This window comes from Cheilinus undulatus, linkage group 17 (assembly GCF_018320785.1).
Source record: "Cheilinus undulatus linkage group 17, ASM1832078v1, whole genome shotgun sequence".
In the NCBI taxonomy this organism is placed as follows: Eukaryota; Metazoa; Chordata; class Actinopteri; order Labriformes; family Labridae; genus Cheilinus; species Cheilinus undulatus.
This window is the reverse complement of record NC_054881.1, coordinates 41,800,250-41,827,589: the sequence shown is the minus strand read 5'-3', so window position 1 is coordinate 41,827,589 and position 27,340 is coordinate 41,800,250. Positions and strand designations below refer to the sequence as shown.

General features: G+C 40.5%; 1 long non-coding RNA gene across 2 annotated transcripts in view; it reads left to right on the top strand.

Annotated features, from left to right (window-relative positions):
* LOC121525097 overlaps positions 1 to 27,340 on the top strand; it is a 101,558-nt gene that overhangs the window by 17,421 nt on the left and 56,797 nt on the right. The window contains exon 2 of one of the 2 annotated variants that reach the window (XR_005993192.1): positions 17,760 to 18,018. The exons of the other annotated variant lie outside the window; for it this stretch is intronic. This is a non-coding gene — a long non-coding RNA (uncharacterized LOC121525097). The remainder of the gene's footprint in view (positions 1 to 17,759; positions 18,019 to 27,340) is intronic. 2 annotated transcript variants of the gene reach the window in all.

Sequence of the window (27,340 nt, the reverse complement as noted above, 5' to 3'; positions counted from 1 at the left end):
CAACCGACCAATCGCAGAAAATCAAGCACTATTTTCAACGTAAACATTAGCAACGAGAGTTAATTCCAGCTAACAAATGGACAAATGAACATTTTTGAAGGTAAGAGATAAAAACAGCAGTGACCCAGAAGTCATCAGCAGCAGGGGTAGCTGAGAGCTGAGATGAAGAGTTAGCAACATCCGCTAGCAGGCTATCACTGGGTACCTAAATCACAGTAGGACTAACAGGACAGACCTGAGGCAGCGGTTCATCCATGTCAAAGAGTCAAATATTGCTATAGTAAGGTGAGACGATGTTTAAATATAAATTTGGCTGCTGTGCCTTAACATGAGCTCTAATTATTGTTGGGTGCATTTCTGTCTTTATTATTAGATAAAAACAAGCTGTCATCAGATCATTCAGTGACGCCTGGAGTGTGTGAATTCTGCCATGTGAGCTGCAGATTCTGGGTTCAGACTTTCTGCTGTCTGTTTTGGCATAGATATGATTAACGTGAGTCCCACAGCTACTAACGTGGGCGTGTGTGCTGTGAACTGTGCATCAGTCCACAGATCTATGAATGCAAAGGCGCTAAGATGAGAGACAGAAGGTCATCCATGATCCGACCAGAGACGTAAAAGTTTACGAGGGCAATCAGCTGAAAGAAAAGTTTTGTTTTAGCAGACAAGCTCTGATTGGATAACAGAATAATATCTACTGAATACTAAAAGACGTGAAAGGTACATTTTCATAAATAATTATTTCAACTGAATGAGTGGGTTTCTGTGTAGTGAAAGTTTAGTCATGTTAATGCTGAGAGTGGCTAAATGAGCTGTCCTTGGTGCTGAAACACGACTCAGAGAGAGAGTGAGGGAGAGAGACGCTCTCCATCAGTGGGCGATTGATGGATTGATGACTTTTTAATCATTTAGATAAATGGGTTGTTTGCAGTCACATGATCTTCTTGGCCCGTTTTTTCACGTTGCACTGTTTTTCAGTTTTTGATGTATTGCGGGACATTTTTGTGTCCCCTTTACCGCTGGAACAACACCCGGTTTGGTTCCGGGTCCTGAAGATTTACAAATGAAGCACTGGGTGTATCCAAAACAACTCCATTCTTCTTAAATTTGCATGTCTTTAATCACACTTCTCTCTTCTTCCTTTTGAGCTGATTATTTAAGGTGTAAACCTGTACAACACTGGTGACATCACTGGGACTGCATCCATTTAATAAACAGTCTTTGGCCAAATACAGCGTAGCACATGTTGGAAAGCTATCATAATGAAAGAAGACCTGGTTAAAAGTGTGCTAACAAGGTGTTAGCACTAGATTAGCACAATTAGTGATCAAAATGATCAGGTTATTGGTATTATCATGGTATTGGTGGCTAGCGGTGGCTAACTTTACCAGGGTTGTCATTAAAACAAAGTTAGCGCTAGCCCCGGTAAATTCACAGAGTGTTTACGGAAGAGTGTGGAAGCAAAGCTCTGCCATCGTTGCAGCTCTACCTTCATGATTGGCCTCACCGGTCTATTATTCTATCAGTCATTTATGAATTCTTGTTGCATTAAAGTGAGAGAGAGCATAGCTGAGCTCCACATACACACACATTCATGCACAAACTCCCCCTATGTCTCTGCCTTTTCCGTCTTCTGTTACCTCTGAAGCCGGCACAGAGAGCATCACTCTGCCCCCCCCTCCACACCTCCATGACCTTCATAGTGACGCTGAAATGTCACAGGAGCGTAAATATCATGCCTTGAAATGGCGGTGTGACTAGGCCAGCTGTGAACCGCTCTGCAGAGCTACTCTGTCGGCCGCATTCCTCTTTTATTTAATTCTAGCTGAAGGTAATGGAACTCTCCTCAGCCACAATTAAAAGTTTGTTTTGGTGGGAGCTGGAATACTGCCTGAGCAAAAGTATCTTAACTTTTACCTCACCTCTAACCCACTCATGGATTCAGTGCTCCACAAATGCCTCTCTCTGCAGCTGCATAGAAAACCGTAGCACGCCGGCAGACAGAATATTGATTTTAAAATATTTATAAATATGAGGACCTGAAGCCGACACAACATCTTGCATGGTTGGTTTGCTGCTTGATATATTTATGATTGCGCATCATGCATCAATACTGGAAACTCATTCAGTGCTTGAACCTGTGCACAGTGATGAATAATAGAAATATCCATTATTATTGGTTGTTAATAAACCAATTACTTTATGTTATCACAGAACGAACCCAGACTTCTATTACAAACTAAATGACACTGAATTAAACACGACCACAAACTCATTACAGTTAATATACTGAACTTCATTATCTCCACGCTGGTTAGGATTACATTTACGTTTCTAAAATGATATTTTCTACAAACGACTTGTTCATTGTGTGTTAATTAGGATGTTAACATGGAATGGAAATTGACTGCATCCTTCATCCACCCATAGTTTCCCAGATTATCATACATTTCTGTCAAACACACCTTGTGTAAATGTTTGTTTGAAATCGAGCATTTTTTTAAAGACAAGGAGGAAACATTTAAAACTTAGTCCAGATAGAAAAAGAAAATTCACGATAACTTTAGTGTCATATTTTTGGGTGAAATTGTTTTAGTGTTGGCTGAAAAACTAAAAAAATAAAACCTAATAAGTGCTGTGAGTCTTCACCCTCTAGGATGTTTCACCCTTTAATTCAGGGATGTCAGACTCAGTCACAGCAGGGGACGAATCCTGAATTTGGGTCTAACCTGAGAGCCTAACTGGGCCAAAATTTCCCATAAACCATCACCCTCATCTTCACTGGTAACCAGTTACAAGGGAAAAATGTAACATTGATGATAAATGATCTTGCTATTAAAAAAAGTCAAAAGTTAAAATCATGATTTTTAACAGTTTAAGTACTAAATAAAATTCCAAATAATGAGTTTTAAAGGTCAAAAGATGAGAAAAAAAAATCAAAATCAAGAGTTTAGAAGGTCAAAATATAAGATAAAATTCTACATAATTATTTTTTTTATGTCAAAATATGACAAAAAATTAAAACTACTGAGATATAAAGGTCCAAAGATGAGATACAAATTTAAGATTTTAAAGAAAAAGGTTAATATTTAGGATTAGAATTCAAAGTTAGTCACAAAATCTGAAAAAGTAAGGAGTAAAATATTTAGATAAGAAGACAGGAATGTGTGAAAAGACATTAATTTGTGTTTTGATTTCACATTTTCCATTTAACGTCTCACACTCAGGACTCAAACTTAGGATTTGGACTTTTAATTTCATACTTTGAGCATTTCAACTCATAATTCTGACTTTATAGTTGACTGCATAGTTTTAAATTTAAAGTCATATTTTGACCTTTTGACCTAATTATTTTGTATTTTATCTCATATTGTGAATAAAACTTCAAATAAAGTGTTACCCATATTTCCAACTGAAACTTTGACTTCGTAATCCCATAGTTTGACCTTTAAAACTCATGATTTTGACTTCTTTCTAATATATTTTCCTTAAAAAACATTATTTTTTAAGTTCAATGTTCAATGTTTTGACCTTTTTGAACTAATAGATTTACTTTTCTCAGTTGTGAGCCTTTAAACTTCTCTTTTTAAATTCTCTTTACTTTTAAGATGTCAAAAGCATTTATCCTCAGTGCTAATTTTTTTGGTCATACTTTACTACTGGCGAAATGAGGTTGGCAGTTTATGGTTGAAAACGGTGACCCTGTTAGGCCCTCAGGTTAGACCTGAATCCAGAATCCGGCCCCTGCTAAATTGGGTTTGACACCCCTGGTTTAGAAGTGGCACCTTTGGCTGCAATCACAACACTGAGTCTGTGTGGATAGGTCTCAATCAGGCTTTCACAGCTACTGAGAAGCATCCCCACAGCATGATGCTGCCACCATCATGCTTCACAGTGGGGATGGTGTGTCTGTGGTGATGTCTGATGGCCAAAAAGCTCCATTCTGGTCTCATCAGACCAAAGAACTTTCTTCCTCTTGACCACGGAGTCTCCCACAGTCCTTCTGGTGAACTCTAGTCCAGATTGAATCTGAGTTTTCTCCAACAGTGTCTTTCTCTAAAGCTCTGACTGGTGAAGAACCCGGCCAACAGCTGTTGTCTGCAGAGTCTCTCCATCTCAGCTGCTGAAGCTTGGAGCTCCTTCAGAGTAGTCATAGGTGTCTTGGCATCCTCTCTCACTAGTCTCCTTCTTGCACGCTCACTCAGTTTGTGAGGACGGTCTGATCCAGGCAGATTTATCTCATTTATCCCTACTTTTCAACAGCCTTTTTCTCCGAGTTGCTTAGTGTGTTCCTTTGTCATGGTGTAATGGTAGCCAGGAATACTGATTTACTAGTGACCGAACCTTCCAGACACAGGTTTCTACTACAGTCACTGGAGACAAACTTTTATTTTTTTGTCCTAAAAGCCAAATTATATTGACCATGATTGATTTATACAATTAAAAAGGGGTAAAACATCCCTGGAGGTTAATGCTTCTTACTGTGTAGCCAAAGTTTATACGGAGCGATAAAGGCAGCTTTACTGTGAAGCAGAGGGTAAAAGTATAAAGGAGAGAAATACAAAGTTTTCCACGGTCTCTAGATTGTACAACAATGTAAAGCTACGTTTGCACCAGAGACACAGAAACCAATTATGAAGACTATTCCACAATGTTATTGAAGAACTTTGCTGAGGGCGATGATAACAGAAGGTACCGCTGAAGTGAGCTCTGCTACACATCAAGGACATCCACAGCAGGGTGGTAGATAAATGACAGGCCATTCCTCTCACATCTAAAGCCAGCATGCAACAGAATCAATGTTTCTACACATTCATAAACAAATGTTTGTCAATCCCTGCGCCTGTATTACAGCAGAGCAGAGTGTAATGAGCTCTGTTTGTATGCACAGTTGTCGGTGTCATTGCCGTGTTCCCCACCTGTTAGCACGGTCATGTTTAATGCAGACATAATATGCTGCAGCTGCTCCCTTTTCTTTTTGTTTTGTTTATTTTTCTTTACCTCAAGATTGCCATTCAAACCCCAAATCCATCCTCTTTTGAGAGCACACCTAATTCAGTCTAAAGCCTCTGCAAATCACCTTCATGCTTTCTCCTCTATTGTGCAGCTAACTTGGCAGCGATGGAGACGAGCTCTGTAATCAGACATGTTGTTAGACATAGCTCGCGCCATCTATTGTCAGATAAAGAAAATTTATGGATTTGATTCACTGTGACAGAATGAAAAGCACAACAGGAGGACGGATTAAGCTGATCCCTACCAACAAGAAAATGTAATGATCACAGGCATGGAAATCAAACACAGAGCAGAAATCCCTTTTTCCCTGAGGCAAATCAAACACAGGCACACACATCACAAACTACCGTTGCTTACGACTATCGTGGACCACGCTGCACCTGAAGCTAGATTGACTGCCCTCCAAGAGGAGCAGCAGCCTGTCAGAAGAGACCATCGCCGCTGCCTTCTGGTTGACTTTGCAGTTTCAGCGCGTCCTCCCCCAGACGCAGTAGCCTTAATAACCCTCTTAGATGCTATGTAACAGCTCGTCCCGTGAGGAATGGCTGCCAGCTCGACTTGTTGTGTGTGGGGGAGAGGGGAAAGGCCAGAGAATGTATTCAGAGCAGAGACGTGCTGATCAGAAACACAGATATGCCCTCTCTTTTCTTCTAAAATTTTACAGAGAAACTCAAATGTTCTCTGTAACCTATCTATCTCTCTGTTTGTCTACCTGTCTGGACATTTATTATCAAGGCATTTTGATTTATGGGGGATCTAAAGCAATCTGACAACCAGGTACCTTACAGTCTGATAACTCCATGTTTAGTAACCCTGAAATCTGGAGATATGTCATAGTTTGTTCTAATCTAGGTACTGCATATCGTATCTAGTTATGTCTAGTCTAGTTATCCTCCAGTTTAGTAACTATCTAAGATCCAGCTTCATTTAGTATTGCAACAAAATGATTCTCTGGTCTTCTAGAAATTTTAGCGGTTTTGTTTCAGTGAGCTTGAAATAGCAGATTATTTGAAGTTATCTTGTTATCTAGTGACCAAATATCTAGCTATCCTGTAACCAAGCAAGCTGATACAATTCCTGAAATTTAGCAGGTTGGATGTCATAATCCTGCAATCTAGCAACTTAAAATCAAGTTACCTTGCAATTTAGCAACTAAATATCAAGTTATCTTAGAATCTAGCATCTGAATATCAAGTTATCTTGGAATCTAGCAACTAAATATCAAGTTATCTTGGAATCTAGGAACTTGATATCATGTTATCTTGCAATGTAGCAACTAAAAATCAAGTAATCTTGCAACGTAGCAACCTAATATCAAGTTATCTTGCAATCTAGCACCTCAATATCAGGTTATCTTGCAATCTAGCAACTAAAAATCAAGTAATCTTGCAACGTAGCAGCCTAATATCAAGTTATCTTGCAATCTAGCAACTCAATATCAAGTTATCTTGCAATGTAGCTACTAAATATCAAATTACCTTGCAATGTAACAACTTATTGTCAAGTTGTCTTGCAACGTAGCAACTAAAAATCAAGTAATCTTGCAACTTGCTTGTTTATAATCTTGCATTCTTACAACCAGAAACAGTTTATCAGTTTAAAAACACCCATAATGTGATCCTTCCTTCAAACATCTTGTTTCTGATGGATTAGGTATGAGGTATTGATCTTGTATTGAGTTTAAGTTTTGGTATCGGTATCAAAGTTGAAATGTTGGTACCATGACCACACTACATCCTAGCTGTCAATCATTCTAGTCACCTATTGTTGTCATGGAGATTTTATGTCCTCTAGCTTTCACTGTGGCTATCCTGCTATCTTTAATGTAGCTATCTTGCATTGAATAAAGTGATGCAGTGTTTTAAATTCACACGTTCAATATGAAAATACAGAAAAATCTGTATTTAACCAAACTTATTGTATTTGTTCTCGTCTCAGATGCCCGTTGATCATTATGATACAGAGATGCTGTCCTCCAGCTAATGCACACACTTCAGCAGCACTTCAGACTTCACTGAGAGCTGCTTCACACCCCCTGCAACCCCTCAATAATGGACCAGGGTCCCTTAAGTGATCTCTAATGGAAGCTCTTAGGGGAGGAGGCGCTCATTCATATTCCATATTTCCTCCTGCAGTACCACCACTGCTGCAAATGGGTCAAAGAAAAATGCCAGCACACAGAGACACAGAGACTTCTGACTCTCGAGGGAATTGACATGTCCGGGGGTGAGGGTTGGGGGCTGCTGGTAATCCAGATTAAATTGGGATTTTTTCTCTCCCCCTCTGTCTTAATCTGCATTAATCCAAATCAAGCAATGTGTGGCGTAAGAACATGCCAGGGCGTTTGTGATCGTAGAGACAAATATAGGTTTATAAATCATGCCCAGACAGGCTGAGGAAATGTGAATAGTTTGATATTAAGGAATACATTTCAATCATACCTCATGTTCATTCATAGCCGGACTCTCTGCCAACTTGAATCCATTCATCTGGGTGACTCAAAGAGAGCGCCACAATTTGTGCATTATGCAAATGCCTTCCTTGCAACCTCCAACGGTAATTTCTGATGAAATTTATCAACGTGGTTAGGGTGTAGTTAAAAGGAAGTCGTTGAGGATTATGACACGCTTGAATAAAGTGTTAGGGGAGAAAAAATATTCCGCTTTTCTAATTAGCCACCTGCATACAGACACATTTATCACCCTGCTATCTTTCCAACAGTGTTGTGACTCCTTCCCCCCATTAACCAGCGAGCAGAACATGACTCAAGCCCTAATGCATCATAATAGACAAACCCACAATAGCTGCAAGGCCAACATGACTGCCAGTGTCACCAGAATACAAACCATGGTGAAGGAGAAACAGAGAGAGAGCATCAAATATTGATGTGCTTTACAACAACATCTGCTGTGTGCCATTTATGAAATATTCAGACATACACATGGAGGAAAGGCAGATACACGGTGGTTTGCCATGATCTGGGTGCTCCATATTTTACGGTGTATGTGCAGAACTGTGGAACAGAGCATGAACACAGAGTAGGAGTAGAAGAAGAGGAGGAGGAGGAGGGGTTGGCTTTGAAATCCTCTTATGGCACGTTGAATGTCTTGTGTGAGAGACGAGCAGCAGCAGACACATTAGCAGTAAACTCTCAGAGGTAATTTGGGCCAAGAGTGTTGGCATTTCATCTGCACTTTAATGTGAACTTGGCTGAAGGCAGTGCTATAACAGTAAAGCCACTACACTGACAAAAAGTCTAATAATGCTGTTGTGCTTTCGCCGGAAAATCCCCGTATATTTCTGCAAGAGCCAAGAAAGGATCATGGGATAGAGAGTGAAGATTTAAGAGTTTCTGCAGCATCAAGACCTCCTTATCTATCGGCCCGTTTATCTGTCTGTCCAACCACTCTCAGCCCTTTAGGCCTGAGCTTTAGTCTGTTTATTATCTGCTGTAGATGTTTTAGATATCTACAAATCTGTTCACGTTTTACACTATAGACCAGGGGTGTCAAACTCAGTCTCAGCAGGGGCCGGATTCTGGATTGAGGTCTACCCTGAGGGCCTAACAGGGTCAACATCTAACCATAACTGTCAACCTCATTTTCACCTGTAAGAAAATATAAATAAACAACACTGATCATAAATCATCTGGAAATTCAAAAAGTAAAAATGATAAGTTTAAAGGCGCAAATCTGAGATAAAAATTATAATTTATTAGTTCAAAAGATCAGAACACGATATTAAAAATAGAAAAATAATGTTTTTAAAGAGCAAATATACGTGGAGAAAGTTGAAATCATAGGTTTGAAAGGTCAAAACATGAGATCAAATTTGAAACCATGAGTTTAAAAATCAAAATGTGACTTAAAATTTGAAATTGTGTGTCTGATTGGCCCAAATATGGGATTAAAAAGCCAAAAATTAGGAGTTGAAAATGTCAAAATATGAGCTAGAATTCCAAATGATGACTTCAAAAGTTAAACATATGACTTAAATTCAAAATTGGGAGTGTATAAGGTCAAAATTTGATATAAAAAGTTAAAACTATTCATTCAAAATGTCAAAATAAGAGAAAGAAATTAAATTGTGTTTTTTAAAGTCAAAATATGGGATTTAAAAGCCAAAGTAAGGAGTTTAAAAGGTCAAAATATTACTTAAAATGTAAAATTGGGAATCCAAAAGATAAAAATGTGACATATAAAGTCCAAATTATGAGTTGAAAAGGTCAAAGTATGAGATGAAAGTCAAAATCATAAGTTTGAGTTGTTATCTTCAGATGCAAAATTGAAAATATGAAATAAAAACACAAATTATTCAGATTTTTATGTCTTAACAAGGATATTTTAAGGCCTTGAGTTTGACACCCGTGCTATAGACTATAGACTCACCTTTAGTGACATCCCATTCTTAATCCACAGGGTTTAATATGACGCTGGTCCACCCTTTGCAGCTATAACAGCTTTAACTCTTCTGGGAAGGCTTTCCACAAGGTTTAGGAGTGTGTTTATGGGAATTTTTCACCATTCTTCCAGAAGCACATTTGTGATGTTGAAGAGAAGGCCTGGCTCTCAGTGTCCGCTCTAATCCACACCAAACTCTCTCATCCATGTCTTTATGGACCTTGCTTTGTGCACTGGTGCACAGTCATGTTGGAACAGGAAGGGGCCATCCCCAAACTGTTCACACAAAGTTGGGAGGATGGCATTGTCCAGAATCTCTTGGTCTGCTGAAGCATTCAGAGTTCCTTTCACTGGAACTAAGGGGCCAAGCCCAGCTCCTGAAAAACAAGCCCACACCATAATCCCCCCTCCACCAAACTTTACACTTGGCACAATGCAGTCAGACAAGTACCATTCTCCTGGCAACCAGCAAACCCAGACTGGTCCATCAGATTGCCAGATGGAGAAGCGTGATTGGTCACTCTAAAGAAGGCGTCTCCACTGCTCTAGAGTCCAGTGGCGGCGTGCTTTACACCACTGCATCCCACGCTTTGCATTGCACTTGTTGATGTATGGCTTGGATGCAGCTGTTACCATGGAAACCCATTCCATGAAGCTCTCTACCACTGTTCTTGAGCTAATCTGAAGGCCACATGAAGTTTGGAGGTCTGTAGCCATTGACTCAGCAGAAAGTTGGCGAGCTCTGCTCACTATGACCTCAGCATCCTCTGACCCCGCTCCGTCATTTTACGTGGCCTACCACTTGGTGGCTGAGTTGCTGTGGTTCCCAATGGCTTCCACTTTGTTATAATACCACTGACAGTTGACTGTGGAATATTTAGGAGCCAGGAAGTTTCACCACTGGACTTGTTGCACAGATGGCATCCTATCACAGTACCACGCTGGAATTCACTGAGCTCCTGAGAGCGAGCCATTCTTTCACTAATGTTTGTAGAAACAGTCTGCATGCCTAGGTGATGATTTTATACACCTGTGGACATGGACATTATGTGGATGGGTGAGTGAATACTTTTGGCAGTATAGTGTAGCTTTCTAGATAAAGATGTTTGCACATTTCGGTGCCATTTGATCGAGACTTCTGCTGATGTTTATATCAAAATATCATTCAGCAAATCTTACAAAGTCTCAGGGAGTCAAACAGGCATCATTTTAGATCTACACTAGATCTTTGATTTGTTTTTTTGTTAGCTAGATGCCATGTCTTCTTCTATGTTGGCATCTCTTTATGAAGAATTCCTTCAGTCCAGAGATGGATCTTTATCTGTGCGTCTATCTTTAGTCCTAGAGTGGAATCCTTTCAGATAAGTATGTTTAGTTCTATTACATAAGGGCCGTCTATCTCTATCTGAGAACACAGTCTCTATCATCTGACTCCACCCTTCTGTTTCCCACCATTCCCCTCATCCACCCTCCATTCCCTCGTGCCTTCACTCTTCCCTCCCCCACCTCCCTTGTTCCATCTTCCTCCGTCTCCCTCGCTCTCTCTCCCTCCCCAACCGAGCGCGTTCTGGGACCCGTTAATTCAAAGAGCAAGCGGCACCTCATATCTGCGATCAGTCGGGTTTAACCAAACTCCCTTAGCCTGTCGACACATCCCGAGTTCAAAGAAGACAAAAGGAAGAGTGGCTGTGGGAAGAGTCAGCACCCCCTCCCCTTCAACTCCCATAAATCTTTTAATCATGACACTGACAGAAACTATTTTTTCCCCTTCTATCTCCCTTGATATGCTGCATTTTCTCTTCTCCATCCCTTTCTTCTGATGTATTTAACATCCTCTGTGCACTCTCTCCCTCTCTTTCCTCCTTCTCACGGCCGTCTCACCGAATCGCCGCTCCTTCTTCTCCTCTAGCCTCTCCATCTGACAGAGCCTCCCCTCCCCCCTCTCCGTTGTCTGCCTACTGTAGAGCCTTAATGAGTACACTGGCAAGCTCTGTAAATTATTCAATAACTGGGAGAAGAATCTCTGATTCTTCCCCCTCCTCCTTGTTATTCCCAAAATAGACTTTCTTCTGTGGGGAGTGAATCGTTCACAGCTATTAGAGATGGAGATGCACATTGTTCCACTCTGATGGAGAGGTGAGCGGCAGAATTAACACCATATCACAGGATGATGCAGAGATGACGTTAGCGTGCAATGTGACAACCTGTTTTGGCACCGACACTTAAAATACTCATGAATTACAACCTTGTTCAACCTTTATCTTTCTATCAGGATCATTTCACTGTTATCTAGACATCTTTATCTATCGATTAATATTCTTTTAATCAGTTCATCTTTATGTTCATCCATAAATGTATCTGCAGAAGAATCTTAATAGAAATCATTCAGCCTACCAACCCATCGTTCTTTGAATCAGTCTAAACCAGTGTTACTCAGCCCAGCTCAGTGGGTCGTGGTAAAAACAGGTTAAAGTAGCAATAAAAATAAGTTAAAGGTGGCAAAAATGGTCAAAAAGCAGCAAAAATGGATGAAAGGGGAGAAAGTGGAGAGGAAAGAGTGGAAAAAGAGTCAGAAAGCAACAAAAAATTGGTGAGAAGTTCAAAAAGAACCAGGCGGCAAGAAATGGTCAAAAAGTGGCAAAAAAAAAAAAGAGTTAAAAGTGACTAAAACGGATAAAAAGCAGTCAAGACTGGCAACAATGGGTAAAAAAAATAGGAAAAGAGTGGTATTTAATGGAAAAAGGCAGCTTACATGGGCAAAATATGGTGAAAAGGGCAATAATGGGATAAAAGTGGCTAAAAGAAGTGGAAAAAAATGGGCAAATAAATAGGAAAATAGTATTTAATTGCAAAAGGCAGCTTGAATGGGCAAAAAGTGGCAAAAAATGGTGAAAAAGAAAATGCCAAGTTGGGGAAAAAATGAAACAAGTTGTATTTAATGACAGAAGCTGGCTTAAATGGAGGAAAGGTGGCAAAAAATGGTGAAAAAGGTCAAAAATTGGAAAAAAAGTGGCAAAAAAATGGGCCTAAAGGGAAAAAAAGTGGTATTAAATGACAAAAGGAAGCTTAAATGGGTGAAAAGTGGCAAAAAATAGTTAAAAAGGGCCAAAAAAGTTTCCCTTTCCAATGAAATAATATTTCAAATGAATACATAAAGGGCCACAAATCATCACAAAAGAGCCCGACGTCGAGTGTCACTGATCTAAAGGTGTATATAAGTAGTGATGGAACACGTAAACTCAACTCATGACATGATACATACCATGGCTACAATTGTGTCGTGTTTTTTTCGATGATTTTTATAAAGGACCGTTTTTGGAAGAGAGTTTTCAGCCATTCATTTCACTTTTACTTTTACTCTACCTTTACAAGCCTTCCAGGGCCTGCTGCTAAAAAGCATCCCCGCTGCATGATGCTGCCACCATGCCACAAAGGGGCAAAAAGTATCAAAATGGGTTAAAAGTGGAAAAAATACAGCAAAAATAGCCTGGAAAATCAGTGAAAAGATGTTCAAGAGTGGCACACAAAGGAGACAATTGGCAGGAAAGTTGCAAAAGGGGGTTAAAGAGTGGCAAAATGGGTGAAAAATGGCAAAAATTGGTTAAAAGTTGCAATTATTGTTTAAAAAAATGTAATGAAAACAGGTTAAAAAGTGGCACAAATGGGATAAAACATGGAGGAAAAGTTGTTTAAATGGGTTAAGATTTGCAAAAATTGTGTTAAAGAGACCAAAAGGGGTTCATTAAGTTAATACTAGTACTAAATCACAGTTGTGGAGGGCCCATTCTCTGATATTCAGGGATCCAGCCAGTTCTGTTGTCATCTCTTTGTGGTCTGCTGCGTTATAGATAACAGGGATAGATCTCACTGGTGATGACTAACATGTCCTGTGTTTTAAAAGAAGATACAAATATTTTAACCCGACCAGAATATTGATTCAGTTTTTGTGTATTTGAAAGTCCGGCCCTCAGAGTTTCTGTCCAGACTAAATCTGGCCCTTGTGCAGATGCACTTGATGACCGCTGATCTAAGTGGTGAAAATGGCTTAAAGTAGCAATAACAATAAGTTAAAGGTGGCAAAAATGATCAAAAAACAGCAAAAATGGATGACAGGGGGCAACAATCAGGAGAAAAAGTGGGAAAAGAGTCACACAGAAACAAAAATGGGATGAGAAGTTACAAAAAAATGAGTTACAGGAGGCAAAAAATGGTCCAAAAGTGGCAAAAACAAGGCTACAACTAGTGAAAAGTGACTAAAATGGGCAAAAAGCAGTCAGGCTGGCAAAAATGGGCACCTGCCATGAAAAAATGGATTGGTGCAGGATTTCTCAAACTAGTAAAAACAAACATCATCATCAGAATTGCTTTTTAAAGATAATGACTGCATCATTCATCTGTGTGAAACAGAAAGAGCTGTATGTACGATGCAAATGCTTTTCTTCAAACCTCGGCTGTCATCTGTGATGAAACTCTGAGCTGCAGGCTGGACTAGTTGGGGTCATCTAAAGCAGGGGTTCTTAACCTCTTCAGCCCACGACCCCCAAACTAAAGGTGTCAGGGACCGGAGTCGTGCAGACAAGGCTGTCCATAAAGGGGGCTATAGGGAGAGCTTTCTGGTGCCCAGTCAAACTGGAGGCCCATGGAGGCCAGCAGAACCATGGTCCACTGTAAAGTTCAGCCGTGATATCCATTTTTCATATTTAAGCTGAATAATAACCACTCTTACCAAAGAAACAAATCTCTTTTTATAATCATTCGTGTAGCAAAATAGCCTTCTTAAAAACATAAATCAACTTTGTTAAAAAAAATGATTGAAATGGTTTGAAACTTGCTACAATTGGTTTGTAAAGGCAAAAAATTGTGGAAAAGGTGGTGAAATTGGATTTTAGAAGTGGCAAAAATGTGTTCAATTGGCGAAAAATGGGCATAAATAGTGGTAAAAGGAGTTAAAATGTGGCTGGAATGGCTTTAAATTGGCAAAAATGGTGGAAATTTGGTGAAATGGGATGAAAAATTGGTAGAAACTGGCAAAAAGGGTTAACTGAGAAAGAAAAAATAAGCAGATATTAAGAAATTGGTTAAACTAGCAAAAATGGGCATATCAAATGGTGAAATGTGGTTAAAATGGTAAAAACTGGGCATAAAAAGGGGTTAATAGTGGCAATCATGAGTCAACAGAGGCAACATTAAGTTTAAGTGACAAGAATTGGTTCAAAAGTGGCGAAAACAGGCAGAAAAAAAATAAAATTGGTGGAAAAAACTGATGAAAAGGGGTTAAAATTTGATCAAATTGTTGTGAAGTGGCAACAGTGTTATTAAAAAAACATTCTTAGTTTTTTAAAGGCGTCTGGAGACCCTCTCTCAGTGTCTTGTGACCCCCAAGGGGGTCCCAACCCCAAGGTTGAGAACCACTGATATAAAGTTCAGTATATTGTCAGCTTCAGGGATGCTAATGCAGATTTTAAACCTTAAATATTTCAGAAATCATATATTATAGATTTAAGTTATATTTTAGAGAGAGATTCAGGCCCACCAGACCTGTTGACCTACTGGATATGTGTGATATTTATTTACAGGCATTTATTCCCCACAATCATGAATCTGAATGTCTTTAGTGAAGCCTGAATTCCAACAGCAGAGATAAGCAGTATAACAGAGTGTAAATGTGACTCCCATCGCTCCTGCAGCCAACCACTCAAGTAACTAAACTTTTTGGCACTTCTGTCTTGGCTTCTTTTTTTTTTCAGCCCCAGACGTCGCTGTTGGTTTCCAGAAGCAGAGCAAAATGTTAATTTGTTGGCGTTACAACCATCTCCCTGAGCTGCTAACATGGCCGTAGACTCTGCAAAGAAAGCCAACCAAGAGAAAGACGCCTACAATAACATTAGAGGTGCATGACTGGAAATGTAGGACACCAGAGTATTAGGAGCCTGAGTCATCCAAGAATATAAAAAGTCAGGATTTCTTCCATCAATTATGCTCAAATGTATTTTTAAACTCTGTCTGCTGCAAGTCTACCAACATTACATAAGGAGTATCATAAAAGATTTTTAGAAATATCTTTGTCTTTATCTTTGTGCCCGTCAAACATGGGAAAAGAAAATTAACCTGGTGTAATTTAACACGTAAATCAATCAAATTCCATAATGCATCTCTTGCCTGTCATTGGGTTTTCATTTTCATTCTCAACACTGTAACTCCTCCCTTCTTCTTTTAAACTGCTGACAATTCCATATAATGTGCAATATTCATTAACCAGATGTTGAAAGTCAAGTTCAAGTACTCTGGGAAAAGGGACCAAAGCTCTCAGACTTGGGGCATTTCCTGACTATTTTACAGCCAGACTAACAAAATATGTCCAAATCACCATTTTTAGACTCAGTAGGTAAAGGGTTAAAAGCCTTGTGGCATCAATATTCAGCTTTCAGCTGAGAGCAAGGTGTGTTTGGACTGGCTGGAGAACAGTTATGTGTCCTCCTTCAGATACTGGAGGGCTTTCTGCAGCACTCCTGACCGAATGGTGTCGAAGAAAGGAACGAACTCTTGTACCCGACTGGCTGATGGCTGACAACGTTCAGGTGAAGCTGGGAGCACCAAGCAGCGCGGTGGAAGACAGCTAAGGGGGGTCACACTGGTTTTTATTACCTGCGGACCCCCTGCAGAGTCTCCTCAGGTCTCCTGCTATCAGAAAGGAGAACGTGTCTTGCTGCAAGGGTTCCTGGGACAATGAGTCTCCGGCTTCATCCTGCGATGTAGGCCGAGTCTTTGTTTCACGAAATCCACCACAACTAGACCCTGAAAGGCCACAGTTTGGATCTGTTTCTAATCAGACTCTTTAGTTGAACAAAAGCAGTTAAGTAAGAATAAAAGGGAAATAAATTACATTTACCAGTAAGGTACACTACGTGCTGCCCTACGGCACATATAGTTCAGTGATAATTGGCCACGTTGCAGGATCCTGTCTGATTTGGACTTTGAAATTCAGATTTCAAAGTTCCACTTTTCAGGCATGTTTTAAAGGCTGCTGGCCTCGTTGATTTGAGTGAAACCTCTGTTCGACTGTATTTTTGTTCATGCTGGATTTGCAGTCCTATTTTCCTCCTGAAACAAGCTGAAGAGAAATCATTGTCTCATAATCTTTATTGACTATTTCGACCTCATTAGGAGAAAAAGCCTTTCTCCTTGAGTTCAGAATTATTCAGAGATTCAGATCCAATGATACTGAAAGGTTTTGTGTTTCTGCGTTTACATAATAAAGATTGAGTTTAACTTTAAAGCCTTTTTACAGTTTAATTTCTGGTTGATGAACTTTGGTTTTATAGACGACTGAGAAATAAATCCCAGAATTCTTGGGGTTTCAAAATAAAAGCGAATGATATATTTGTTTGCAGCTCCGTAAACATTCTGGATGCTTTAAGGCAGTGTTTGGCTCCTTTTCCCATCATTTCATGAGCAACTGTGATCTTATTTCCATTCAGCACACGGCGTGAGTCTGCCAACAGCAGGGCACCATGAAAGGGGTTGACTAGCTTGCTGAGAAGCTGGAGGTGTGTAGCCTGTCGCCTGCAGCTCTTCATCTATGGCTCGCCAAGGCTGCTCCTTCTTTTTCCATCTCTCCCAGCGGTCTTTCAGAATGATACGCTGTCAAAAACGTGCCATAAAATAACCACCGTTGTGTTTTTGAAGGGTATTTTTGATGGATGATAGTAATTAGCGCTAACCTCTCTGACAAACATACGGTGTTATCTGTTCATACCTAACAATTCAAGTCAACCCGTCTGCAGAGAAGAGAGCCTTACTAACTGTAATACCAACACAGCCAGTCTGCACCAGCCTCGTCTTCCTCTGTAAAATAAAGGCTTCTGCCTTACAAGTTTCAACCTTCTGTACTTAGACAGAGAAATATAAAGAGAAGTAAAAGGACCCAGATGCAGCAGCATTCAGACTTTCACATATTTGATTCAGACATCTGTATTGATCAGTGGCAACAGATTAGCAGACGCTTCTAATGAGCATCATAGAAAAACTAAAAACATCCTGCCAGATTATTCTAAGAAAGAAAGATGAAGGAGCAACACCAGTCAGAGTTCCTGCCAGTGTCTAGAAGGGAGTGACTCCCTGGCTGCAAAGTGGAGTTTGATTGTATCCAGCGCCTTCAACCCTTTGGTCGCCAGAGTATTTTCAAGAAAATATTCAGTTTTGATATCAAGATTTTAAAAGGCTGCAGCTTGAAAGTGCTTAGAGATAAAGGCATACTGTAAATGAGAAAAATCTTCAGTATGACCCAAAGTTTGTGATGGGAGTAAATTCACTCATCTAATTTGCATATTCTGACATCACCAGGAGGCCTCCACCACCACTGGCTGCCCCTACCTCCACGGTGTTTTTCATTCCCTACCTCCGTCACTATTTGCGGTGTTTTGACCACCCTGATACCCCCACCACGCCCCCTCCCTCCACGGTGAGGCAAAGCATCGGCCTCAGTATGTGCTGCTTGTGGACTATCATGGCACACGGACGCGCTGTCAGTCTCACCTATGGTTTCACCAGACGACTGAACTTCATGTCAGAGGATGAATATTCCCCTGTTCCTCCCAGCATTGTGAGTATTCTCGCTACAGTTCGCTCTCTTTCTCTCTGTTATGCTCCGACTACAACCATCACTTCCTCGTCTCCTTGATCAGGGGTGGGTCTTTCAAAATTCTCTCACTCCAAAACTTTGAATAGAAACACACCCACAAGTGCTGCTGGGATTGAAGTTACTCATGTCCTCCATCTCCTGGTGTAAAGTAGTAACAACATTAGGCCCCATATTTGCAGCTAGAGCCTGTTTAATTCAGCAATGTTGCCTGTTGCAATTTTGCGACTTTGGCGCTTAAAGGGTTAAAAAGCACTCACCCCCTTGGACGTGTTACCCATGGTCAATTGTCTTTATTTTGTAATGTATTAAATCTAATCAGAGCACTGAGTCTGTGTGGATAGGTCTCAGTCAGACTGGCCTCTGAGGAGCCTCCCCACAGCATGATGCTGCCACCACTGTGCTTCCAGTGGGGATGGTGTGCTTTTTGTGATGTCTGCCAAACATAGTATCTTGTCATTGTCTTGCTGGAAAATAGTTCTCCAGGATTTTCCTGTATTTTGCTGCATTCATTTTATCCTCTGTCTCAGTGATACTCAACGTGTGGCTCTTCTGTGAGGATTTGTGGCTCTTTTATGTCTTAATTTTAAATATTATTCCCCCAGAAAACCTTTAAAAAAGGGAAACTTTGTTACCCTTTCTTTCACCATTTTTTTGCCACTTTTCACCCAAGCTACCTTTTGTCACTAAATACCACCCTTTTCCTAATTTTTGCCCATTTTAGCCACTTCTTTTTGCCACTTTAATCCCATTTTTGCCACTTTTCACCATTTTTTTCTCCCACTTTTCTTCCATTATAGCTACCTGTTGCCATTAAACACCACCTTTTTGTACTTTTTTACCCCTTTTGTCAATTTTTTCAGCTTTTTTTTTTTCCATTTTTTTGCCACTCTTATCCCATTTTTGGCCTTTTTCACCTTTTTTTTTCCCCTTTCCATTTAAGCTACCTTCTGTCATTACATTCCACTATTTTCCTCTTGTTTTGCCCGTTTCGCCACTTCTTTTCACCCACTTTAAGCCCATTTTTGTCCTTTTCACCACTTTCAATCATTTCATCTGCCTTTTGCCACTAAATACCACTTGACTCTTGACTGCTTTTTGCCCATTTTAGTCACTTTTCTCTCATTTTTTTGCCATAGTTTTGCCACTTTTGGACCATTGTTTTCCACCTGTAACTCATTTTTTGTCACTTCTCACCCATTTTTGCTACTTTCTGACCCTTTATCCACTTTTCTTCCCCATTTCCACCAATTTTTGTTGCTTTTTGATCATTTTTGCCACCTCTAAGTTATTTTCATTGCTACTTCAAGCTGTTTGCCACTCTCCACCACTCTTAGATTGTGGCTCTTGCAAACGTATTTTTCAACAATGTGGCTCTCTGGAGCAGGGCTGAGTAACGCTGTATTAGATTAACATCATAGTAGCCTCCTTGAGCCTCCATTGGGGCTTTTCCAGTACATTGGGTGGCTCGGCTGGTTTGGTTCGACTCGGCACGGCAGCCCAGCACAACAGCAAGACCAAGAAATGTTATCTTGTTTTACTTTTACATGGAAAAGGAAGCCTTGACTGGAAGTCATTAGCATTTACCGCTAGCTTCACTGGGATGAATGACAGAATGGCATCCCAGACGTATCTATCATGAATCAGACAATGAAATGGGATTGGTAATGAGTTCAGGATCTATTCCTGGCAGTGCTGGCCATCTAAAACCATAAATGTGTCTCCTAAAGAGGTTAGCATGGATGCTACAGTATCAGTTGTTCCTGCAGTGAAGGCTACATCCTCATTTAAAGAACATCTTAGAGCTCCAGTGAGCTCTGTCTGGAAGGAGATGTCATACGGTTGGCTGATCTGATTGGTCGAATTAAGCCCTTGATTGACAGGGACAGGCAGATGGTTCATCCAATCACCTGCCAAGTATTCCCTCAAAGTGCCTGCCCTTTTCCCAAACACTTTCCCAGGCTGATTTCTCAGATGGTTTTGTGTGAGCACCCATCTGGCGCGTCAGGTTAGCATACTGTTATCTCCAAGAGGAAATCTGGTGAGCAAACTCCAGTGGAACGAAACAAATCACTCTGAAATGCCTCCCAGAAAGAAGATCGCACAGCTAGATGACATCTGTATGAGCTCAGCGTTATCACACACACACACACACACCTCCCCAAGAAGCAAAACACTCCATCATGTGAGGTGTTGGAAGAGGATCAGAGATGATAAAAGAGCTTCATGTGCTCTATAAGACACCCTGCATGCCCCTCCCCCACCCTCCCCGTTCCTCCTGCTGTTTCTCTTCGACTTCCTGCTGATGTGGGGAGGAAAAGCTCCACTTGAAAATGAAACGGAACAAACAAATGTGCTCGGGTTCTGTTGACCTGGCTTTGTAATCCTCCATAAAACATGATTCCTGCAGCCGTGTAAAAGTAGATTTAGACTCTGTGTGCACAGAAGAGTCTCTCCTGGTTGTAGGATGAAAATCCAGAAGCCGGTGATACGGTGTATGACCTGATTAGATGAGGTGAGAGTTCAGAGAAGAGGAGGCAAAGACATCTGCAGTTTTTGACTGGTTTTACATTTGCATGCTTATCATTGTAGAGCCAGAAACCTCTCTCATTTTAGAGTTTTAATATTTTATTTAAAGCTTCTAGGGGGAGGTTTTGGCTGCTTATAAAACAGATTAAAATTAATACTAGTCCCTCTCAAACATGGCAACCATTATCATTTTAATACCTGGACCTAACCCTCATGCAGGGTACTTTTTAAAGAAGTCTAGTTTTAGGACCTCAGGATTTCGTCTCCACTTTTTGCAGACGATGTAGTTCTGTTTGCTTCTAAAGCCTTGGACCTGCAGCCACACTGAACTAGTCTGCAGCCAAGTGTTGCAATCAGGGTGGAAATCATTAGGGGGGATGCTGATAAATTGTCACCCCTGGGGGGGGGGGCGTGTTTTATCTCTGCCTCTGCTCAGACTGAATGCATCCAACTCTTTAACAGTAGTGGTCTAATGTCAGCATTCACTGCCACTAAAACTCATACGTGTGCTCATACGATAGTCACGCACAGCCTAAGTTTTCACACCAGTGAGCCAAAATCCAAACAGACTATGATAAATTTCACAACAGCATTTAAAGCAAAAACAGCTAACAGTGAAATATATTCACCAAAAGCTACAGTGATGGATCATTGGACTCAGTTTGATAAGAATCAGTTGTTTATGAGAGCGTAAATCTCTGACAGCAACCCTCATAGACCGTTCATCTGAGATGCCGTCTATTTCAGAACAGAAATAAACGCAAAAACTTTCAGAGTAAAAACGGATTAAACTTCCATTCAGGGTTAGGTTAAGGATTAAGGTGACAGTTTAAAAACCTGACCCAATAAAACCTGATTACAAAAGGTTTGATAAAGTGGCTTACAGAAGAAAGCTCGTCCCCTGTGAAAGCATTCTAATGCAGCAAACGCAGCTTTAGCAGCTCTGTTAGCCACTTAAGGTATGTAGATAACATAGCTATGCAGCCAACATATCTACAGCCAAGCTAAAAAAAAACAGCTAACATAGCTACTTTCCCTATGTAGCTTTGTAGCTGCTTTGTGAGCTTGGCTTTAGCTTTGAGCTAATAAAACTACACACTAAATGTAGCTAAAGCTAAGCCCACAAAGTGCTAATCTAGCTTTAATCTCTACGTAACTATGTCCCTATTTTGTAAGCTTGGCTTTAGCTACATAGATTACATAGCTATGTAGCTAGAATATTTAATGATAAGCTATAAAAGTAGCTAAAACTGCTACTTTTCCTGTGGAGCTTTGTGAGCATGGCTTTAACTTTGAGATTATGTAACTACATAAAAAATGTAGCTAAGGCTAAGCTAACATACCAGCTAACATAGCTACTTTCCCTATGTAGCTTTGTAGCTGCTTTGCGAGCTTGGCTTTAGCATTGAGGTAATGAAACTACCCACTAAATGTAGCTAAAGCTAAGCCCACAAAGTGCTAATCTACCTTTGATCTCTATGTAACTATGTTGCTGCTCTGTTAGCTTAGCTTTAGCTACTCAGATTACATAGCTTTTTAGCAAGCATAGTTAAAGCTAAGCTAAAAATGCAGCTAAATCGCTACTTTTCTTTAGTAGCTTTGTGAGCTTCACTTTAGCTTTGAGGTGATGTAACTACATAGATAATGTAGCTAAAGCTAAGCTTACAAAGCAGCTAGCCTAGCTAGCTCTCTGAGTAGCTATGTAGCTGCTTTGTTGGCCTGGCTTTATGTCGATAACATAGTTACGTAGCTAACATGGTTAAAGCGAAGCTAATAAAATAGCTAACATAGCTGCTTTCGCTACATAGCCTTATTGCTCCTTTGTGAGCTTGGCTTTAGCTACTGAAATGAAATAGCTATGTAGCCAGTGTAGCCAAAGCTAAGCTCACAAAGCAGCTAACCTAGCTAGTTTTCTGAGTAGCTATGTAGCTGCTTTGTTGGCCTAGCTTTATGTGGATAACATAGTTATGTAGCTAACATGGTTAAAGCGAGGCTAATAAAGTAGCTAACATAGCTGCTTTGTCTACATAGCATTTTTGCTGCTTTGTGAGCTTGGATTTAGCTACTTGGATAACATAGCTATGTAACCAATGTAGCCAAAGCTAAGATCACAAAGCAGCAAATCTAGCTTTGTTCTGTATGTAGCAGAGCTGCAGAGCTCACGTTGCTAAAGCTAACTGATGTAGCACTGTGAATCACATAGACAGCGTAGATATGGACTGGCAGAAGTTTCCGTAAATGCAGTGGTTCCTTCAGACCCGTCTGTGAGGCTGTTTGTAGCACAGTTCTCCTGTAATATCACAGCTACAGAGAAGTAAAAATACTTTCTCTACAGCTCTAAAAGCAAAACTTAGTCATTCATTGCCCCTGGCTACAAAGACTGATTATATTCACAAAGCAGAAACAACAGACCTGCTGTCTAATTAAGGACAAAATGAGGCAGAAGTATGTTTGACTGCTGATGCATTTAGCTCCATTTAAAATTCTTTCTGTGTCTCACATTCATTTTATTTATTTATTTCTGTTGGCGGCTGGTTCAGTTGAATTATATTTGGTCTATATATAGAGAGAGAACTTGTCAGGGGCTGCAAGGTCAGACAACAGAAAAGTTATTCACATATGTGGCCGTGACTTTAAAGATCTGGTAGTGGATTTTAGTTTCATGATTTCTTTTCTTTTAGCTCTGCAGCCACGGTCGCCCAGACTACACAAACATCGACCCGGCGACCGACCGTATCTAGGCCTCCTTTTCTCTGAGTAAAGAGACAGAGACGTCCTATTTCCCGACAGAAAACATGACCTTGTGCCGCCATCGCTCTTTTGTTTGTCAGCTGCTTTGTGTATATATCATTTTGTCGTTCCAGGCCCCTGACTCAGAAATCCATATCCTGAAGCTCGCCGCTGACAGCGATGGCTCCCTGGGGGGTAGAAGACTAGCAATCCTTGATTTGTGTCATTTTGACACAAATGCCATCACTGGTTGGAAAATCTCAAACACTCCTTTTTCTATAAGGGAGGCAGAGACAGTTTTCAAATAAGAGAGGACGGTTTATCATGTGAGGTAGAACTCTGGAACATGGTGATAAAAACATGTAATGATGACGTGGCGATGTTTCCTTAGCGATACTCATAGTCGTACATGTTAACAGTGCCTTAAACAGTATTCAGCCCCATGGATGTTTCACAGATTGTGAAGTGAAAACAGATTTATATGTAATGTAAAATAAGTGATTGTATAAAAATGCACCTTTGGTAGATGCACTTTTGGCTGCAATCACAGCAAATCAGTTCTTCTTTGCAAAACTGCTCAAGCTCTGAACAACCCATTTCAAAACTCTCCATCGCACTGAGGTCTGATCTTTGACTCTGCCGCTCCAGAACATTCCCCTCGTCATCTTTAAACCATTTTTGGCCACGAATTAGTATTTTGTGGCCACAATTCAGTATGTCGTGGCCACAAATTAGCATTTCGTATGCATGTTATAGCTATATTGTGGCCACAATTTTATATTTTTTTTGACCATGTCGTGTCTGGGGCTCCGTACAAGGTGGACCAAATCACGGCACGAATGCAACTGACGGAGCACAAGTGCGGGAACCTGACTTAACTCGGTGCTGGTGTTTGTGTTCCTGTATATCATTACAGGAAGTGTGAACTCCTCAGTGACGGGCTGCTTACGCCTGTTTTTTCATATTACATTCTCTGATCCCAACATTAATAGCAAAAGTCAAAAAGATGCATTATTTCTTGTTTATTTGATTTCGTTTCAGAGATCAAAACAAGAAAATGAACCATGTTTTCATTGTGTCTTATTCAATTATCAATCAAATATTAAATGAACGAATGATTCATGGATTCTCCAGCCTCCTGCGGCCCCCAACAGGATAAGCAGTAAAGAAAATGTCTGGATGGGTGGATGGAAAGTCCAGATTTTATACGTTACCTTCAGCAGTGTTCTTTTGTCTTCATGGTGTAATGGTAACCAGTGACTGGACCCTCCATACTCCAATCTCTTGAGACACATTCACTGCACTCAGGTGATCCCCATCCCACTAACTGTGGGACTCTTCATAATACTTTCTAGGTGCTGTGCATTTTAATGAGTGTTTTATCTGTGAGTTTGTAAAAATGGCCGTCTTTTTATATATAAATGTGAACAATTCCACTCAGTGTGTCAGTCGCCTCACATAAATGAGAAATTTAGATTACCCACATCTCTTTGATTGGAATTTGCATGCCAAAGCCGTTCTGGCGTCCATTAATGGGAAGATGAAATGTAGATTCCAGGATTTCTGCGTTGCTGATTAAAGAGGATGAAATAAAAGGAAAAAATGAGGCAAAGGGAGGAAATTATGATTGTTCCACTTTGCATAAGCCCCATTGTAGCAAAAAAAGAAAGCCTTTTGAGTCTCTTTCTGCTTTGTTAGTCTTTGAATGGTGCTAAAAAGGAAAAATAGATCCCAGGGGGATAATGAATTTATATCTGTGGGATCAACAACGTCACTGAGTTTGCACCTGTGCTTTGAAAAAGCTTTTTTAAAAAACAATTTGCACTTAGGATGTAGAGCTTCTTTTCCTGACCTCCTGGTGTAACCTGATTCAATTAAAGCCAATGAAATCTTTCTAATGTTTTTAAGGATGTTCAGAGCAGATTGCCATTGGTTTAAAGCTTGATCTAGATGAGGTCATAAAAAAGGCACTGCCAATTTCCTGTCAGAGGTCGGCGGAGGATTCACAGAAGACCTTGGCTCCCAGCTACAGTTCACATTAATGCTTCTCTCTCAGTGATTAGACCGGTTTCTACCCGTGGGTCCCCGCAGAACAAGAGAGAAGGGCAGCTGGAGATCACTGATCACAGGGATGGAGATGAAAAACCAAGAAATCCAGAGCTAAAATAAGGACAAATTAACACTCACGGTCTGGTGCCCTTGTAAACCTAAAGGCGTCACTCTTCAAGAATTAAATGTGAAGTATTGCATTCATGGAATGTAATCAGAAAAAGCAGCCAAACATTAGTTATCGTTGGTGCGTGCCGTCTGCTCATTTCCTGTTTGGATCCTCTGAGAGCTGTCTCAGTTTTCACACATCAGTCTGCAGAGCTTCACGCTCACAAGTGACTCCTTTCTCTTTCCTGTGTTACTGTCGCACATTGTTCACAGGAAAATGTCCTAAAAATCAAACCTCCACAATGGCTGTTAGGTGTTTTATTGCTCCAGGAGTATTATGGAGCTTTGGTTGATTTTCAGAGGAAAGAATCACTCAGACATTACAGAGCACTCTTCAACAACACAGAGAAGAACTGCTCTTTACATACTGGATGATGCCTCTTCAAAAGACCCCCCCCCCCCATCCTCACAATGAAGTTGTTTTTATGCTTCAAATCTGAGTTACCACACAGACCAGACTTCTAAAAGGGGGTAGGGGTGGCATCACATTTATTGACCTGAGTGGCCAAACTTTAGCACTAGCTTAGATGCTCTATTAGCGCAGAAATCATAAGTCTGATTGTTATGGCCCAAGCACTGACCCTGGAGCACGGAGCGAGGACCCTATAGGTGTTAGTCGCTAATTTAGGGGCTTTGTCAGGCTCAGTAACTCACCAAACTTCAGCCAAAACTGTCCCCCAGTGGAATTTCATATTTTGGTAGAATCGTCCGAGTCCGTGGCACAGGGGGCCCGCCCTGGCCCCAAACGAGGGATGGAAGATGGGTAAGAGAAACACGCATGAAAACTGGTACACTTATGCATCAGGTCTAGACCACAATAAAGGTCTGTTGGGACCGTCATTTTAAATGTAAGTGTGCTACAGACAGCTACATGTCAATTTGTTTGCACTTTTGCAGATGGACATCTAACTTAGCTATAGATAACGGAGGTATGTAGCTAATGTAGCTGACACAGTTAAAGCTACGCTCAATGCAACTGTGTGAGCTATGTAGATATGTTATCTACATAGCTATGTTAGCTTAACTACATTTGCTAAAGCTAATGTAGCTATAGATAATGGAGTTATGTAGCTAATGTAGCTGATATAGCTAAATGCAACTGTTTGAGCTATGTAGATATGTTATCTACATAGCTATGTTAGCTTAACTACATTTGCTAAAGCTAATTTAGCTATAGATAATGGAGTTATGTAGCTAATGTAGCTGACATAGCTAAATGCAACTGTTTGACCTACGTAGATATGTTATCTACATAGCTGAGTTAGCTTTATTTTCATTTGCTAAAGCTCAGTTCTCTACATAATCTGATGCTCAGACCTTTGACCTTTGACCTACATTTTTTTCTGGCTGTTGTTGGCCTAACCATGCAGCTAAAGAAATCTGCTGCTTTTAAACAAATATTTTTGTAGCTACTCTACCACCAATAGAAGGCAAACCAAGCTTAAACCAAGAATCAATCATCCAGAGTCTGGTCCAGATATTTAGATGAACCACATCTGGATGGTTCAAACAGTACCGACCACTTTCATCACAGAAGCGATAGCTGCTGTCCTTGTTAAAGTTTGTTGGCACTGACTTCTCCCCATTAAACCTTCTGCAGGAAGGCTCCAGGACAGATGGGCTTCAGCCTCGACTATGCAGAGAAAAAAAGATTCCTTGTACTGCCCAGCTAATTTAAAGCAGCCCAGCACCCTGTTGCCTTCTTTTCCTCCTTGTACAGAGAGGTCGGAGCAGCGGCAGCTCTCAGCCCAGGGAGCAGCGGGTGGTGTCCCTCAACTGGCCTTAATTAAACATTGATAAAAATGCACCA